This window comes from Parambassis ranga, chromosome 1 (genome assembly GCF_900634625.1).
Source record: "Parambassis ranga chromosome 1, fParRan2.1, whole genome shotgun sequence".
In the NCBI taxonomy this organism is placed as follows: Eukaryota; Metazoa; Chordata; class Actinopteri; family Ambassidae; genus Parambassis; species Parambassis ranga.
In genome coordinates, this window is record NC_041022.1 from 3,878,781 (window position 1) to 3,895,203 (window position 16,423).

At 47.3% G+C, this 16,423-nt stretch overlaps 1 protein-coding gene across 1 annotated transcript in view; it reads left to right on the plus strand.

The window, feature by feature from the left end:
- sorcs3a (sortilin related VPS10 domain containing receptor 3a) overlaps window positions 1-16,423 on the plus strand; it is a 175,541-nt gene that overhangs the window by 10,568 nt on the left and 148,550 nt on the right. The window lies entirely within an intron of this gene.

Genomic DNA, 16,423 nt, shown 5'->3' on the forward strand with positions numbered 1-16,423 from the left:
CTGTGAGGTTTTCTCAGGTGTTTTTTTTTTTTTAGTGGTTTAGCGACGGAATGAATGTGCATTTATCAAAATGGCTGACACAGACGATGAATCAAGTGACTCAGCTGTGGCAGGGTCTGGCTCCTAGTGCTGCAAAAACAGAACTTTAGCTCCCTTCAGCTCATTGTTTTGGATTACTGCTCAGCTGAAGTGGGTCTGAGGCTCTTCGTTGCGGCAGGGATGACATTTTGTAGCAGTCACTTCCTGTGTCTGTGTCACATGGCCTCCTCCTCTGGCCCCGCCCCTTCTTCTGCAGAGTACAGAGTGGTGCTGAGTCTGTGGATTCAAAGGGGAGAAGTGGACATGAAGACATGTGACAGATTTCTCTGACTGCTGCTAACTGTGTAAAACCAAGCGGCAGCCTCCGGGGCTCAGACTTGAAGCCCATGAAGTCAGAATTTGTAGTTCACGCTGCAGCCACTGGGGGCTGGCTCCAGCAGCGAGTCATTTCCCATAGACTCCCATGTTAAAATGGCTTCACAGCAGAAATGAACATGTTTACAACTTGGTACAAAAAAACATTCTGGTCTCAAATGATAGGTTCTCTTCTAGTGTCAACTGTACGGGGGTGAATTTTTAATTATTAGTTTTAATTATATTCAGATTTAAAATTTCGCATAATTATGGGCGTTGCGCTTTGAGTGACAGGCGGTTGCTGTATCACAGCGTGAGTTTCCTGCTCTGCTTCCACGATCGCCCGCCCCCCTAAACTCCGCTTGTGCCCCCCCTCTTTGTCCGTATTTGGAGTTTTGGCGGACGTGACGCTGCCAACATGGTGGCGGTCGGAGCGTCCCGGAACCTCCCACCGAGCCTCAAAACGGCTCTTCAGAAACAAACAGATGATGTCACAGAAGCTCTGTCCATAGTTTTACTCTCAATGGTAAATACTCAATTGTTGTGACACTGCTAGCTTTGTGTTAGCAGACATCTAGCTATCTAATGTTCATGATGCTAACTGTATGCTAGCTATGTACATTAAAATGGTAGCAAACTGTCATCATTACCTCAGGTTTGTGACGCTCAATAGCACTGCTAGCTGCATCATTTCCAGGATGTTCTGACCCGCCCTCTGAGGAGCCAGGTGTTTGTTGGTAAAAACCAAACAGAAACAGAACCATCAGATGAGTCAGCACAGCCGCCAGTGCTCCGCGGTGTCGTCCTGTCTCAGCAGGCTGCTGTTCGCCTGTCAGACCCAGCACTGGATCTTCTTGTGCTTCTTGTTTTTTTTCTTTTCTGTTTCCCTACAAGCCGCAAACAGCTCCCACGCAGCGTGCTAGCGATAGCAGCCATATGCCAAGAAGCCCTTTTAATTATCACACATTACCCCCGAGGTGTCACAGTGTGATAGCGGGGGCATTAGCTCGGGCCTGACCTTTCCATCGGGGAGGTGAGCGGACTCACCGCAGGAGAACTGGACGGAGAGTGTGAATTGCCACAGATGATCTTCACCATGGAAACGGCGACGCGTCTCACAGGTTGGCCCCGGCGCCGCCTGCTGACCGCCACGCTCTCCTGCTAATGATGAATATGTTATTGTGTAATCTTCATATCTAAGTCGGTTATATAAAGATTTAATGAATAATGACCCATTTTTTAGGGTGGCCTGCTCAGACTCTGGCACTATCAATTACATTGAAGGGAGCAGATCTTATTTCTGGCTTTAAACATGTCAGTCTGAAGACATGATGGTTGTTAAATGAGAGCACTCGAGTCCAGCCAGTCGTTCGTTGCGTGGCTCTGCAGCAGCTTTGTTTAATGAATCCTATTCAGCTCAGCGTGGTGACTTCTGACTCACCGTATTCATCTGTTCTGTGTATTAAATACTATACATTCAGCCGGATCCTCAGAGGGGCCGTCTCCACTGCTCTCTGCGCATAATTCAATATAATAATTGATGGTTTATTAAAGCTATAGGCCTGGTTGTTTTCCTGCTCCGGACGATAAAGGCTGGGGGAATGCAGATAGCAACGTTATGATTATTAACATTCGCACAGGTAGGGCTACAAGTGAAGGCATCGCTACATCATCCAGACTGGTGAGATGGATGATGGGAAGGGGGGGGCTTGTTGGTAGCCCACAGAGTCAGAAAGAAACCCAGCCCAGGTAATTAGCACACTGCGCCACTTAAATACAAATGAAGGTGCTTTTTCACAGCAGAGAGCAGTTTAATCAAGTGTGATTGTGTGTTTGTGTGATTGTGTGTTTGTGTGTTTTTTCCTGCTCACAGTCAGTCATTTTGCTGCGGGAGCTTTGTGTGTTCCTGTGTTCCCCCGCCGGCCGCCTGGCACGCCATCCAGCCTGCGGTGGAGGACGCTGACTCTTCCTGTCACTCCTGCGGTCTCTCATTTGCTGCCTGCCTGCCTGCCGGCTGCTCCTCAGGCAGTGCCTTTGTCCATCACTAGAGGGAGCGGGTCGCCCAAAGAATGATGTGGTGTAATGTGAGCTGTAGGACATGAGGACAGAGAGGGAGAGAAGCAGAGCAGGAGGCAGCTGATTACACATTACCCTTACTTTATAGCCCCCATATGCACACACACACACATAGAGGTACACACACCATGGAGCCCTGAACCCCACACACATGTCCAGGTGTGCTGAGCGATCAGGATAACAGCAGCAGGTCCTCTAAGTCCTGTGTGCTGGCAGGCGGGGCCTACATGGATCGGACTTTCCACAGAGGCTGGCTTGGATTGAGATCTGGGGAAGGAGGAGACAGCCAGCATGTGGTGGTTGAGTTCCTCTGAACCATTTTTCATCCTGCTGAGAGGAGCTGCAGCAGCTCGTCTGTTGAATCGGACCACACAGACCAGCCATCGCTCCACAGCCTCCACGTCTGCTTCGACGAACAGCTGCCGAAAGCTGCCGGTTCACATCTTTGCTTCTTTAGACGACTTTTGATTGGTGCTGACCGCTTCAGACCCGGAGCACCCCACAGAGCTGCAGCTTCACAGGTGCTCTGACCCAGTCGTCCACATGTTTGGTCCTCCTGCTGTCCACTGTTCCTGCTCCTAACATCAGCTTTGAGGACAAAATGTTCACTTCCTGCCTGATAACCCGCGCTGATGCTCGGCGTTGTCGGTGGTTCATACAGAGTATATTCAGAGCCTGCAGGACTAATCCTGCAAAGATGAATGTGATGCTGTTTGTCAGATGAGAAGATTCTGTGATTGAAATGAATAGATGTGGTGTTTTCTCTGTGATGAGAGGAGGCACCCAGAGTCAGATGGATGGATGGAAACACCACAGCAGCAGTCATCCACTGTGTGATGAGGAGACGCTGCCGCTCTCGCAGCAGCAGCAGCTCTTCGGGTGCATGCTGAACATCACAGCATCTCAGAGCTGCCTCCTCCTCCACTGGTCCTCTCATCGGGCTCATCTCTCTCCTCCCTCCCTCAGCTGCAGCCTGAGCTTGTTTGCTGCCCTTTCACAGCTCACTTGCCACACATGAAAATGTTTATGTGGCCCTAATTGAATTTGGAGCTACATGGTTTAGCAGATAGAAAAGCATTTGTAGAGCAGGCTGCTACACAAGAGATAATCCCGCTAGTAAAGATTCTCTGCCGCTGCGTTTTAAGGAGCTTTGGTTTTAGTCGTCACTCGAAAGGAGAGAGGAGAGTTTCAGTGGAGCCAAATCTAAGCAGCACTGTGCTCTGGGATATAGTGGTCACACTGTGGCATATGATTCACTTCCTTCCATTCTCCCTGAGAGAGAGGCGTGTCGGCTAACCTTCATCATCTCTGCCCTGCTGGGGATGAAAGTGTCTTCTGTCCGTCAGGGCGGGATGCAGAACTCACACAGATGGCCTCAAAATGTGCTCATGACCCCAAGATGAAGGTTCATAGCTATATGCTGTGACTGCTACAGAGGAAGCAGATGGGCAGAAACATTTCAGAGTGTGCTCATGACTCCCAGAGGAGGAACCTGTTATTTATGGCTGCATATGAACTTTTTAGAAGGCTGGAATATTAATAAGTTGACTGTCTGCACAGTGATCATGCTGCCAGGGAGACGGACCTTTTTTTATTACCTTAAACCTGCATCATGGAAACTTCTGCCATGAAAGTGACAATAATTACAAACTTTATTTTTTTAGTCCATAACAGTGATCCTGTTATTTGGTGCCATGTTATTGCTAACGTCAGCTAGCAGCTTTGCAAAGAGATACAGGCTAATGTTAGCAAAGTATGGGTGTGGATGTTAGAGAGCAGGCGGCGGATCAGAGGGAGCTCAGTGAGGAAGGCTACCTGCTGCCATGAAGGCATCTTTCTCTGCTTATCCTCTAATAACTCATTGTTTCTTTAAGGCCTGGTCATCCGGTGTGGATGATCACTTCATGAACCATCACAGTAAACTGGCCTTTAGCTTCATTCCACCTCCTTACACTCATCAAGTGTTTCAAAGGCTGATGTGTTGATGTTGATGCTGTAGAAGCTCATAGTTTCTCTTCTGAGTGTTATTATTGAAGTAAACCTGTTCTAAGCTGCTGCTGATTATTATTTTCATGATTGATTCACTTGTTGATAAGTTTCCTCCAGTCAGAAACGGCTCTGTGAGCCTGAAATGAACGACCTCCGGCTCTCTGCTAAAAAAACACATCTGAATGCCGATGATCATCGAACCTTTTCTAAACATTCTCACCTGCAGCTCACCACAACACAAATGAATCACAATGCAGCAACTGTTTGTAAATCCTGGCCGTAGCTGACGCCTCTTCATCCGGTGTGTCTGTACGAGCAGCCCGAGGAACGTGGCAGAGTTAGCGTGTGTCTGTATTCATCTCAGTTTCTAAAAGGTCAGATTGTTCAAGCCAAACAAAACAGATCCACGTCATTTATCATTCATCCTTCCTGGTTGTGCACAAAATGCAGCAGAGGACTGTTTCTCTGACAACTTAAGAATGAAGAAAACCAGCTGTGACCAGCAGCCCATGGAATAAAACCTGCAGGACGTCCAGCAGGAAGTGGCCGCCGTGGACAAAGTCAACAAACAGCTGCAGATCTTTCAGAGTTTACATGACAAAAGGAGTTCTACCGTCAGACAGACGTGGCGCTGTGAAAAGTTCCAAAACCTTTGTGCAATGCGTGAAGCCATGAAAGCACTGAATGAAGTGCTGAACGGTGGGAACAAGCTTCTCCAGCACCAAATCAAAGAAAGTATGGAGGACAGCGTCAGAACAAGGACCAGAGGCTGGAGAGAAAAGAGGAAAAGACTGAAGGCTCCTGTGCCAGGAAACCTGGGAGCAGGTGGAGACCATGGAAGAAGAAAAGATGACGTGAGGAAACAAATCCAGGTCACAGCACAGAGCTTCAGACCAGGAACACTCAGAAGGACAAATACTACAAACTGAGTGCTGAGGAGAAAGCCTGGAAGGCTCCCCAAACCATAACAGTAGCAGAACTAAAGAAGCCACCTGGAGGAGGTGGCGAAACGTCTTCAAAAAACAATCCTTGAATCCAGTTGCCTCAATTTAAACTCTTGGAAATATGAAAGAGGAAGAAGACCTGAAACACCACTGTGAACAGATCCAGCAGATCAAGAGCATCAAGGTGGAGCATAAAGGACCGGGTGGCCATCCAACCAACAAGGTGTTAAAAGTATATATTCAGATTCCACATCCTGATGCGACACACACATGTAGTTCCTCTAATGACCACATGAGGCTTTAAGATTGGTTAAAATTAAGTTAAAGAGCCCTGAGAGGGTTCAGTCTTCAACACTCAGACACACTGTGTTTTATTTCCTGTGTGTGTCGATGACTGGTCGACTCGTGTTTGTGTGGAGTGGAGACGGGCACGCAGCGGTCACACAGAGGGAAACACAGTGGTGTTGGGATTCCATCTTTAACCAGTGAGGCCCCAGATGTGAAGCGCAGCACTTCTCCACCTCTGGGCTGTTCTTATTTTTTACAGGTTATTTTAAGACGGCCGTAATTTGCTTTGCTCTGCAGCTCACTGAGAGGGTGACAGGGAAGGAGATGGAGATGGGGCGGAGGGGTAGGGGTAGGGGTTGGGGGTGGACATGTTGACATTCAGAGTAATGATCGCAGCAGTGACTTCATGCTATAGATTGCAGATCTATTAAAGGTTACTCTGTGCAGAATAATTGTCATCTTAGCGCTGAATTCTGTGCAGATCATGAGTTTAATGAGTTTAATGTGTCCGCGCGGTAAATACACAAGTGATATACCGACATGTTTAGCATGCGCTCTGCTGCGTCCTGAGGCCCGCCTGTCAATACAGAAGCAGGAGCAGCCTTCCAATATATTCCTCTGCTGTTGCTTAACGTGTCATTGCAATGCCAACCGAGACACGCGTGAGCCGCCTCTGCGACTCCAGGCGGAGGAGTTGTCAACACAAGTTCAAAGGTCGGAGGCAGAGCGGTCACCAGCACACCCACAGCTCTGCACAACCACAGAGATGGAGGCGTCATAAATGACATCCAGGACCACACCGCTGATTACCCGCCACTTGCAGCACAGCAGACGCCATCGGAACTTAAATATATATAATGGCCATCGATGGCCCGTTTAAGTCACACATGACATTGATTTAAAATATGATTTTGCAGTTAAAGAACGTTTAAAATGATTGAAAGACTTATTGACAGTAAAGGTTTGTAACAGGGCAGACATGATGCTGCATATCCGTTGCTAACACAGAGCTAACTGTCCTTACACCTGCTGGAGAGTCATTCTGAGTCTCACCTGCTTCTGTACTTTTTCCTCCACCTGTAATCTGAGTTGAAGGTTCTCCAGCTGACCGCGGCGTCGTGTTGATGAGTGATGCTACACAACCATGAGTGGTTTCTTCACATCTTTACTGTGAACTCTGACTTTCTCTGTGCAAAGAGACAAACCACAACACGCTGTAACATGCACTCTTTAGCCAGACTTGACTTGTATGTACTCTTGCGACTAATCAGATTACCCTCATGACACCAGCGGCCTGATGTCTGACTGAGTCATCCTTGTTCAAGCTAGACTGATCTGAAGTTAGCTGGTGTTGTACAGCAGGAACCACAGCCCTGGAGAAGCAACGTTTTTTTTTAATCATTTCAATTAATGATTTTGGAAATGTGTAGAAATTGTGCATTAATCTTCAGATTATAATCCTGGTAATCTACTACACATGTAGCTGCAGATACCGGCCCCTTGGTATGTGTTCTGAGGTGCTCCTATTGAAAGTCATGAAGTAACTGCTCTGTGTTGTTGCTGCAGATGCTCTACGCTAGTTTCTCCTGGTTACTGGCATCATCGCTTGTTTGGTGTGTGTGTGTGGATGCTTCCGTCACTACTACAATATCCTGCAGTCATGCAAAAGATTTTAAATGTGCATCTATTGCAGGTGTTACGGTATGGGTGCTCTGGGAGGCCAAAAAGGGCAGAGAGGGGTCAAGATTTCAGTAAAGTTGATCACCTCTGATCAAACAAAAATCTAGTGTGGAGTCTAATTACTGTATATTATGGTCAGGTCGTACCCTAATGTTTAAAATATGACTTATTACTGTACAGATATGGAGGTGTGTTTGGGTAGTTCACGCCTCAGTCCAGGCTACATGACCAGCAGCACAGCTATCATGTCATGTGATTGGCTTCAGGGATGATAAAGGCAACATTTCACCCACACAGGCCTGCAGACATTTTGTGTCTGTGTGAGCCTTCACCCCTGTGCATGTGCAGTAACATACATCAGCAGCACATGCACACAAATAAAAAAAAGAAAATCACACATAGTTGATATTTTCTTATCAGCTGGATATCACAGAGCCTTGATCCATAACAGACTACATTCCTGCCGCCGCCTGGGTCTGCAGCATGAGGGCGGGCGGGGGGATGAAGGTGGTGGTGGTGGTGGTGGTGGTGGGGGGGGGGGGGGGGGGGGGGGGTACTGAGGAATCCATTTGAAAGAATCTGAATACCACGGGACTCTGGGGAGCATCATTTTTTGCTCTGCTGCATCAAGTCATCATGGAGTGGGTAATTCAGCCGAGTGGAAAGCGTTCTATCAGGAGGCAGACAAAGAGCGTGCCAACATGCCACGCTCTCACTCAAACCTGAGATGTAACACGGAGACGATTGCAGATAATTACAGCGGGAGCCCGGCTGGAAGCACTTTAAAATCAGTGGATGTAGGAATATAGAAACACTGTTGTTATGTAGTGTTATTGATTCTGTAATCCACACCATCTGTTTAGGTGAAGTTTACCATCTCATGTATGTGAGTGCATGATAGTGTGTGTGTGTGTGTGTGTGGTCGGCACTGATAGCATGCTCGCCGTCTCTGCTTGGTGATACGGAGTGACATCCAGTGTGGGTGGATTCACAGTTCGGACCGTATCTGCTCCTCGGGCTCTGATGTGCATGGTGGGGGCTGGGACTGAAATTACAGAAAGAGCCCACTCCACATTTCTCTGCGCTCCCTGCGGGGCCGCCACTGTAGTCGTCTTCTCTCTCTCTCTCCCTCTCTCCCTCTGTGGTGTGCTGCAGTTAAAGCTCGGAGCGAACTGTAAAGTGCAAACTTGACGCTCTCGCAGCAGCGGCTGGGTGTGAATAATCAGCGTAAAGATGTTGGCTCTGTTCGGGCCAGTAAGCAGCAGGCAGAGCTCAGAAAGGCTGGTGACCGTGCCGGGGCCTCTGGGAAATGTGTTTATTGGAAGGAGGAGGACTTGGTGGGGAGGAGTTCAAACTGTGAAGAGACCCATGTATTCCTCTGCTTTCAGAGTACTTTACCTTATAAATGTAGGCGTGGACTCATCTCCTCATATCTGAGACTAAAAGAGATGCAGCACCACAGACTGTGCGTGGAGATGGATGATGCAGCTCTGCCTCCATTCATTATACAAAATGTAGGGTCCCTATAAAAAGTACACTGTCAAAGGACGCCATCTTGGACCCAAAGTCTGTGCAGGTCAAAAGGTGAAGCAGCATCAAAGCCTTGTGCTGTTCTGCACAACCACTGCCGACCCAAGTCTTCATCAAACTTTTGTGCAGCTGCTGATCACGATGGGTCTCTGGAAAAAATGTCCTATTAGTTTTTAGTTGGGTCTCATCTCTGAACATAAAGGAGGCGGGGTTTATGACCCATACTGCAGCCGGCCTCCAGGGGGCAGTCCAGATGTCCGAATATAATAAAAACAATTGAGTTAAAAAAAAAAATCACCCCCGTACAGCTGACACTAGAAGAGAACCTATCATCTGAGACCAGAGTGGTTTTTTGTACCAGGCTGTAAACATGTTCATTTCTGCTGTGAAGTCGGCCATTTTAACATGGGAGTCTATGGGAAATGACTTGATGCTGGAGCCAGCCCCCAGTGGCTGCAGCTTGAACTACAAGTTCTGACACTTCCGCATGGCCTTCAAGTCTGAGCCCTGAAGGCTGCCGCTTCAGCCTACAGTCCTACCAGACCTGTGTTAATATATTAGCATGTTAGCACACCCTCAGAGGGTGTTGGTGAATTAAGCTCACCAGGTTTTATTCTTAATTAAATAACTGAGTTATTGTCACTCCAACCAGTTCTGGAAATTATCTTTATGGTGCCAACGGGCTGTAAACGTCTTTATTTCTGCTGTAAAGTCGACATTTTTACATGTAGGTCTGTGAGGATTGACTGATTTTTGGAGCTGCCCCTAGAGGACGGTGGAGAAACTGCAGTTGTCTGACATGTTGGCTCAGAGGTCGCAGTGTGTTGACAACAAGCCTTCCTGCAGTAAGTTCTGCTTTTCGAGCTGGAAGCTGATCCTCCACAGGACCAGACGGGGATTTGGCTCTGTGATGCCGCATGGATTTAATTTGCACTATCTCTATATATATAAAAACAAGGGGCATGAGGGCAGCTGGTTTTCTTTGTGGATTATCCGTGTTCTGATAGTAGTCTTAAAAATTTCCATATTGTAATGTGCACAGTGTAATATTTCTCAGCGCCCTGGGCTTTAACAGAGAGTAGATATAAGTCAGATTAAAACAACAGAGCTGGAGACGGCGCTCCGTGAACATCACACACACACACAAGTCAGATTATTTAAGCCTCATCTAGTTCCCAGCTAATGTCCACCATAACAACCAATTTCTGCCATGTGAAGAGACTCCAAACGGCCTAAGCGGTGGCATATGCTTCCCCAAATTAAGGGCCTGTTGGAGCGTGTGAATTGGCTGCACCCTCAGCGTCTCCCCAGATGGATGAAGATTTCCCCAAGGACGGGAACTTAAACCATCTCCCCACCTCCTCCTCCTCTGCTCCGAGGCTCCTTCTGTCTGTTACAGATATCGTGGTCTCACTTTGTGACCTTGAGAGGATATCTCCGTCTCTGTTACAGGCACATAGAACACTCTCCTCGTCCATCAGGCGCCGCGTGCGCCTCGGGGGAACGTGACATTTCACCCTCGCCGTTTTAAATGTTAAAATCCATTTTCAGATCATTTAGAGTTAGACAACACGCCTCTCTCTCTCTCTCTCTCTCTCTCTCTCAGCTCCTTGACTTAGATATGTGGTTGATGGATTCATGGTTTTGCCGCTGGCGGTGAGGACGTCACGTTCTGCCATCAAGGCGATACCTGAAAATAAAATCCCACCAATTAACAGCAAAAGATTTGTTCCCTCTGCGATCTAATAATGAACCCTCTGAGTAAAACTGCAGTAAGTCTGTTTCAGCCCTGCGGGAGGCAATTAGAGCGGCACTCCTGTTTTTAGACTCCTGGTCATTCACATGCACTCAGTGGTGATTTATTGATACGGCGTAAATCTCGATTGGTAAACAGCCTGTGTGTGGCGGCTGTGGGGAGGTGTCTGCCAGGACGGCGGATGGCGGAGCTCCTCCAGCCATTTGTCTTCAGGTCTGGGGGGGGGGGGGTCTCCATAAATCCAGTGTGGATGACGGATGACTGCTGATCAATCAGAGTGCTCAAATAAGATGGCCGCCATGCCTCCATGGTACAGATATGTGGCCGCTGCTGTCATCCATCTTTAATAAATAGTTGAGTGGAGTCGTTTGTTTTCCCATTCATCCTTATGCTAAGCTAACAGGCTGCGTATCTATCCGCCTCAGCACGTATGTGAACAAACTGAACATAGTTAAAAAATATGAAATCATTCTGTCTGACTCTTTCATTCGTTTCTTCAGAAATGAGTAATGAGTTGTTTCTCTAACGTCTCTTTGTCAGAGCCTCAGATTCTTTTATTTTTTGCAGTCATAAGCCAATTTTTTCAGTTTCTTGCTCATCAAGGCATGAATGTCACCTAACTGTGTCACCTACCGTCAGTGATGCAGAAAGTGACAGGCCTTTTACTTCCAGAACACTTCACCACTCTTAAAGGCTCTGAAACTGTATTAAAGCCTCTGCTGCAAAACGCCTGCTAACATTTCACCATCAGACTCAAAGTGTTCGTCTCTTCGCTATCGCATTATGTCGCCTTTTAAATGCTAATGCTGCACAGGCTTGATGGTGGGCCGACAGAGGAGGAGGAGGAGGAGGAGTTCTGCCCTTCTTGTACTTTTTATGACAGCTGTAAGGGAAAGTGGATCTAAGTGATGTTTGACCTCTGAGGAGGTGACGGAGGCACGAGAGGGCTCTGCCGTGACCCCCTCCTCCTTTCACGGTGCAGAGTTTTGAGCTGAACCTTTGTTAAATGGACAAAATATCATTTTTCTTCATTAGAAGACACACAGCAGCAGACAAATGAAGTTAAATACAGAGTTAATGTAACTGAGGAGTTTGAGGAGCAGCTGAGATGATGCTTTAGTTTGTGAGCACAGCTCTGACAGTCACAGAGGAGTTATACAGTCTGATGGCGACGGCAGGAATGACTTCCTGTGCCGTTCCTTAGAGCAGCGGGGCAGCCGGAGTCTGCTTCTGTTTGTCCACCGTGTTGTGGAGAGGTTGGGAGGGACTGTCCATGATTGACAGCAGTTTAGCCAGCACTCTTTCCCTCGCCACCTCCTCCAGGCTGGTGCTCGCCATGACAGACTGGTAGAGAACAGGACCTGAGTCTCCTCAGGAAGTACAGTCTGCTCATGCCCTTCTTGTAAACAGCCTCAGTGTTTGTGGACCACTCCAGTTTATTGTCCAGTTGGACCCCCAGGAACATAAAATGAGACTATGTCCACATCTTTCCAGTAAAAGCATGGTGAATGTATATGTGAGTTCAATAATAGTGTGTTTACATGGCAGAAATGAGTGGTTATAGTGGACTTTATTAATAATATTTGCAAATATTAAAACAAAATCACATTTAGTTGCCAATTGTCGGACTTTATTAGGAATTTCGGGCACATTACTAACACGATCAAAAGGTTACATGTATGTTGTACATAGCTACATTGTGATTTTTATGACCGTGTTTTTAACGTGATGCCATTTTTAACACAGGCTTGTGTAATTTGAGTATATGTGTGTTCCTTTTTTTATACATTTCTAAGCTTTTACTTTGAACTTTATTCATTTTTTGGCAGATTATTTACACCTGGACAGATCCTTCGCGCTCACTCTGTGACTTTATTTCTCAGACCTGCCTGTGATCGCTGTGCAGCAGTGATTTCGCTGCAGATCCACAGAGACAGATGCACGGAGAAGCTTTGTGTCAGTTTGATTTTTGACACTGAATGATTGTTTATGATGGAGCTGACATTCTGCTCTGACCTGAAGGATCGAGGACGAGACGTTCCTCAAAATAATTTGAAAGCACTGAATGATTGAAGCTGACATTTCATAGCCGACCAACAGGAGCCGTGATGAAACGCGGGCTCGGAGAAGGCCGCGGCTCTGTGACATCCTCCTCTGTGTCTGTGCATCATAACTCATAACTCAGCAGACCATCCTCTTGATTGTGGCTGCTGGACTCTGAGAGCTAATTACAAGGTGAGAGGGTGATCTGCAGCAATCTGCGGAGACGAGGAGGCGACGTGTAAACGCAGGTCCCCGAGCGTGATGAAGGGCCGTCATGTGACGGAACATGTGGCTGTGACTGTGTGCAGGAAGAGAGCCCAGCGAGTGGGGGGGAGGGGGGGTAGTTTTGAACTGTAGCGCTAATTAACGGCCCTCACGCTGAACGAGGCCCCTCTCTGAGCTCGTCTAATCAAACTCTCCCCTCCTCCCTGCCTCCTGATGGCTTCCTCTGTGATTTACTCAAGGTCTCTGCCTTCATCTGTGCTTCTTAGAGGGCGTGGAGCCAAACGAGGGACACAAACTAACGAACATCAACTTATGTATGTACATGATAATTAATTGCTGTGCGTATCTGTAAAGACAACCCGTAAATAATTTGTCATTTGTCCAGATGGCCTGCGTAGAAATGAAGACGTTGATTTTTTTTTAGAGACCATGATCGCTGCTTCTCCTGCTCCAATAATCACATGAGCAGCTTTGTTGAAGAGACCCATTAATTAATAAAAAACGTCTAATTATCCTGCTTATAACCCTGAAATGTGCATCGCTAATGAAGCTGAAGATTAGAGTCGAGCTCTAAACCTGCGTATGATGCAGGAAACAGTGTTTTATATGATGTGGGTTAACAGCTGTATCCCGTGTTTCTTTGATGCCATGGCTTCTTTTTCATTGGTAAAACGGTTATATGTGCGACCTCAGAAGTCAGAGGCTGGCTCTGAAAGTGACTGCTTTAAGTGACGGGCGGCTGCCGTCCACCTCAGCTCCACTCGAGCCCTGGGGTTTTGGGGGACTGTGACGCTGTCAAACGGGTGGTGGTCAGAGCGTCCTGGAGCCTCAAAACTGTTCTCCAGAAACAAACTGGTGACGTCATATAGTTTCGTCTTCGTCTACTATATATACTATTACTACTATTATACTTCGTCTATAGTTTATACTGTCAGTTCTGACCAATCAGAGTCCAGACAGGAAGTGCTGTCAGTTCTGACCAATCAGAGTCCAGACAGGAAGTGCTGTCAGTTCTGTCCAATCAGAGTCCAGACAGGAAGTGCTGTCAGTTCTGACCAATCAGAGTCCAGACAGGAAGTGCTGTCAGTTCTGTCCAATCAGAGTCCAGACAGGAAGTGCTGTCAGTTCTGACCAATCAGAGTCCAGACAGGAAGTGCTGTCAGTTCTGTCCAATCAGAGTCCAGACAGGAAGTGCTGTCAGTTCTAACCAATCAGAGTCCAGACAGGAAGTGCTGTCAGTTCTGACCAATCAGAGTCCAGACAGGAAGTGCTGTCAGTTCTGTCTGTGTCTGTTGCTTCATGAAGACTTTTCTGCTTTGATCAGTTTGTTTCAGTCAAAGTGACTTTATGCTCATATTGTCCTCACAGAGACACAACAGTCCTCTATACACATGCTAGCTGCTACATGCTAGCTGCTACATGCTAAGTGTCAGAGAGCCTCAGCAGCTGGTTGTGTTTCCTCTCTGATCTGATTGGTTAAAAGCTCAAAGCGACTCACCTTTAGAGTTTCTGAAGATGAGGATGATGCTTCATTGCGTCGGTCTTTGGTCCCGTCAGATGGTGCAGGACTCCTTGTGTGGTTTGTGCTGTAGAAAGGTGATGATACAAAAGTAATGGTTCATTATGAGAGTCCACCAGGAAGCCATGATGTATGAGAGGAGGGAGGCAGAGGGAGGGTGTGCCCGGAGCTTCCAGAACATATTTCTAATAAGAGTTTTGTTTGCTTTTATTTTTTCTTCATTTTCCAAACTATCAAGCGTCCATTTGATCGGTGGAGCTTCCTGTCAGACGGCCTGCTCCTCTCCTCACAGTGATCATTATTACACTGCCATCTAATGCTCAATGTGGCCTTAATGCAATATATAGTTGACTTAAATCACACGTCGCCGGCTTGCTCTGTGAACAGCAGCAGTAATGATTTTGTAAACAAAGCCACGGTGCTGCTGCTGCTCATTAATCCTGCACCGTGTTTATGATGTTTGTGGTTTTTTTTTCTGCTGAGCATCAGCTTAACTGCTTATGGCTGACGTGATCCATGGCCTGACTTAACAATTCACATTATTTTCAGTGTGCTCACTACTTTAAGGCAGTCTGTGTGTGCACGCCCTGCTGCTTCTACATTTGTCTGAACATTTGGGTTAAAAAATGAGCAACAAAGGAAGGAATGGGTGAAAAAATGAAAGTTAGTGAGTGAGACTGAGTAAATTGAGGGTCTGCTGCTCGTCTTTGCTCACAGCAGGCAGCCCCTCTGAAAGCTCACTGTACGGCTAATGACCATCCGACACATGTAGCATTTGACTTAAGTGGAGACAGACGTCTCACTCTGAGACAACAACAACAACAGAGGAACTGAGAGAAGTGAATGTTGGGCTTTAATGGAAGGGGCACAAACACACTGCTGCAACTTCCTGCCTCCAAAAAAAAAACCAATTACTGCTGGTTTAAGATGACACGAAACACCGATGAGAACACTTCACCTGTCACTGTGTATGTAAAGCTGCTGCTGTTACCAAGGTGACTAAACCCAGTACAATACTGCCACAGTAACCTCCTGCTGTGGAGGTGAGTCATGGAATCTCCATTAACATCCACCCGATGGTGCTTCTGCACTGTGTGTGTACACACAGCTGTGACAGTTTTGTATATTTTTTGTCTTCCTGTGTTGTCCTGCTCCACTGTGGGTTTGGTGTCACTTTCAATTTCTCTCACCACTGACCCCCCCAACACCTGCAGCACCTGCCCAGGTGACGGAGAGGTGAGGGGTTCACTCTAATGTTCGAAGCCACAGTGAAGCCTGTGAGTGTGTGAGTGAGCCTGGAGTTTACTCCTCACAGCACATCTGCATGGACGGAGTTCCAGTTCCTGATTTTCATCATCGAATTATGATTCTGGTCTTTTTTCCAATCAGTCTCCACCGTCATGCTGTTTTATTCATCGTGTGTACGCAGCACGGAGTTTCGGTCTCACAAAGCCAGAGTTATACACGCCGTTTCTGGTGTCACGGCGTCGGAGCGTTTAGATGATGATAAATTCTGGATGGCGGATCGTGCTGCCACACACAGCTTTCCCTTTGACTCCGTTGGATTTTTAGAGGTATTAACACCGTCAGAGGCCCTCGAAAAAACCATCCATCACTCTGTTACTGGTCTCGAATCCTGACCTTATCCCCGCAAGTAATCTCTTCATGCTGTGTTCCAATTTGATCGTTTCTTCCACTCAGTCCACGCCGGGCTTCCAGGAGAACTCCCGTGGAAAAAGGTCACCGGACCTGTCATCGGATTTGGGAGCCGCTGAGGCCGATATCGCTGTAAGATGTGAAAAAAGTGTCAGTGCTTGGACGAGCCCCTTCATTTAGCGTGACCTTCAGCGCGGCAAGAGCAGCACTCGGCAACACTTTGAGTAACAGGCAGACACACACACGGGCAAGGGCGCAGCGAGAGCGCGCTGCGGGTGCAGGCGGGGGGCATGTTATGTCAGCAGATTAATTGATGAGACTTAA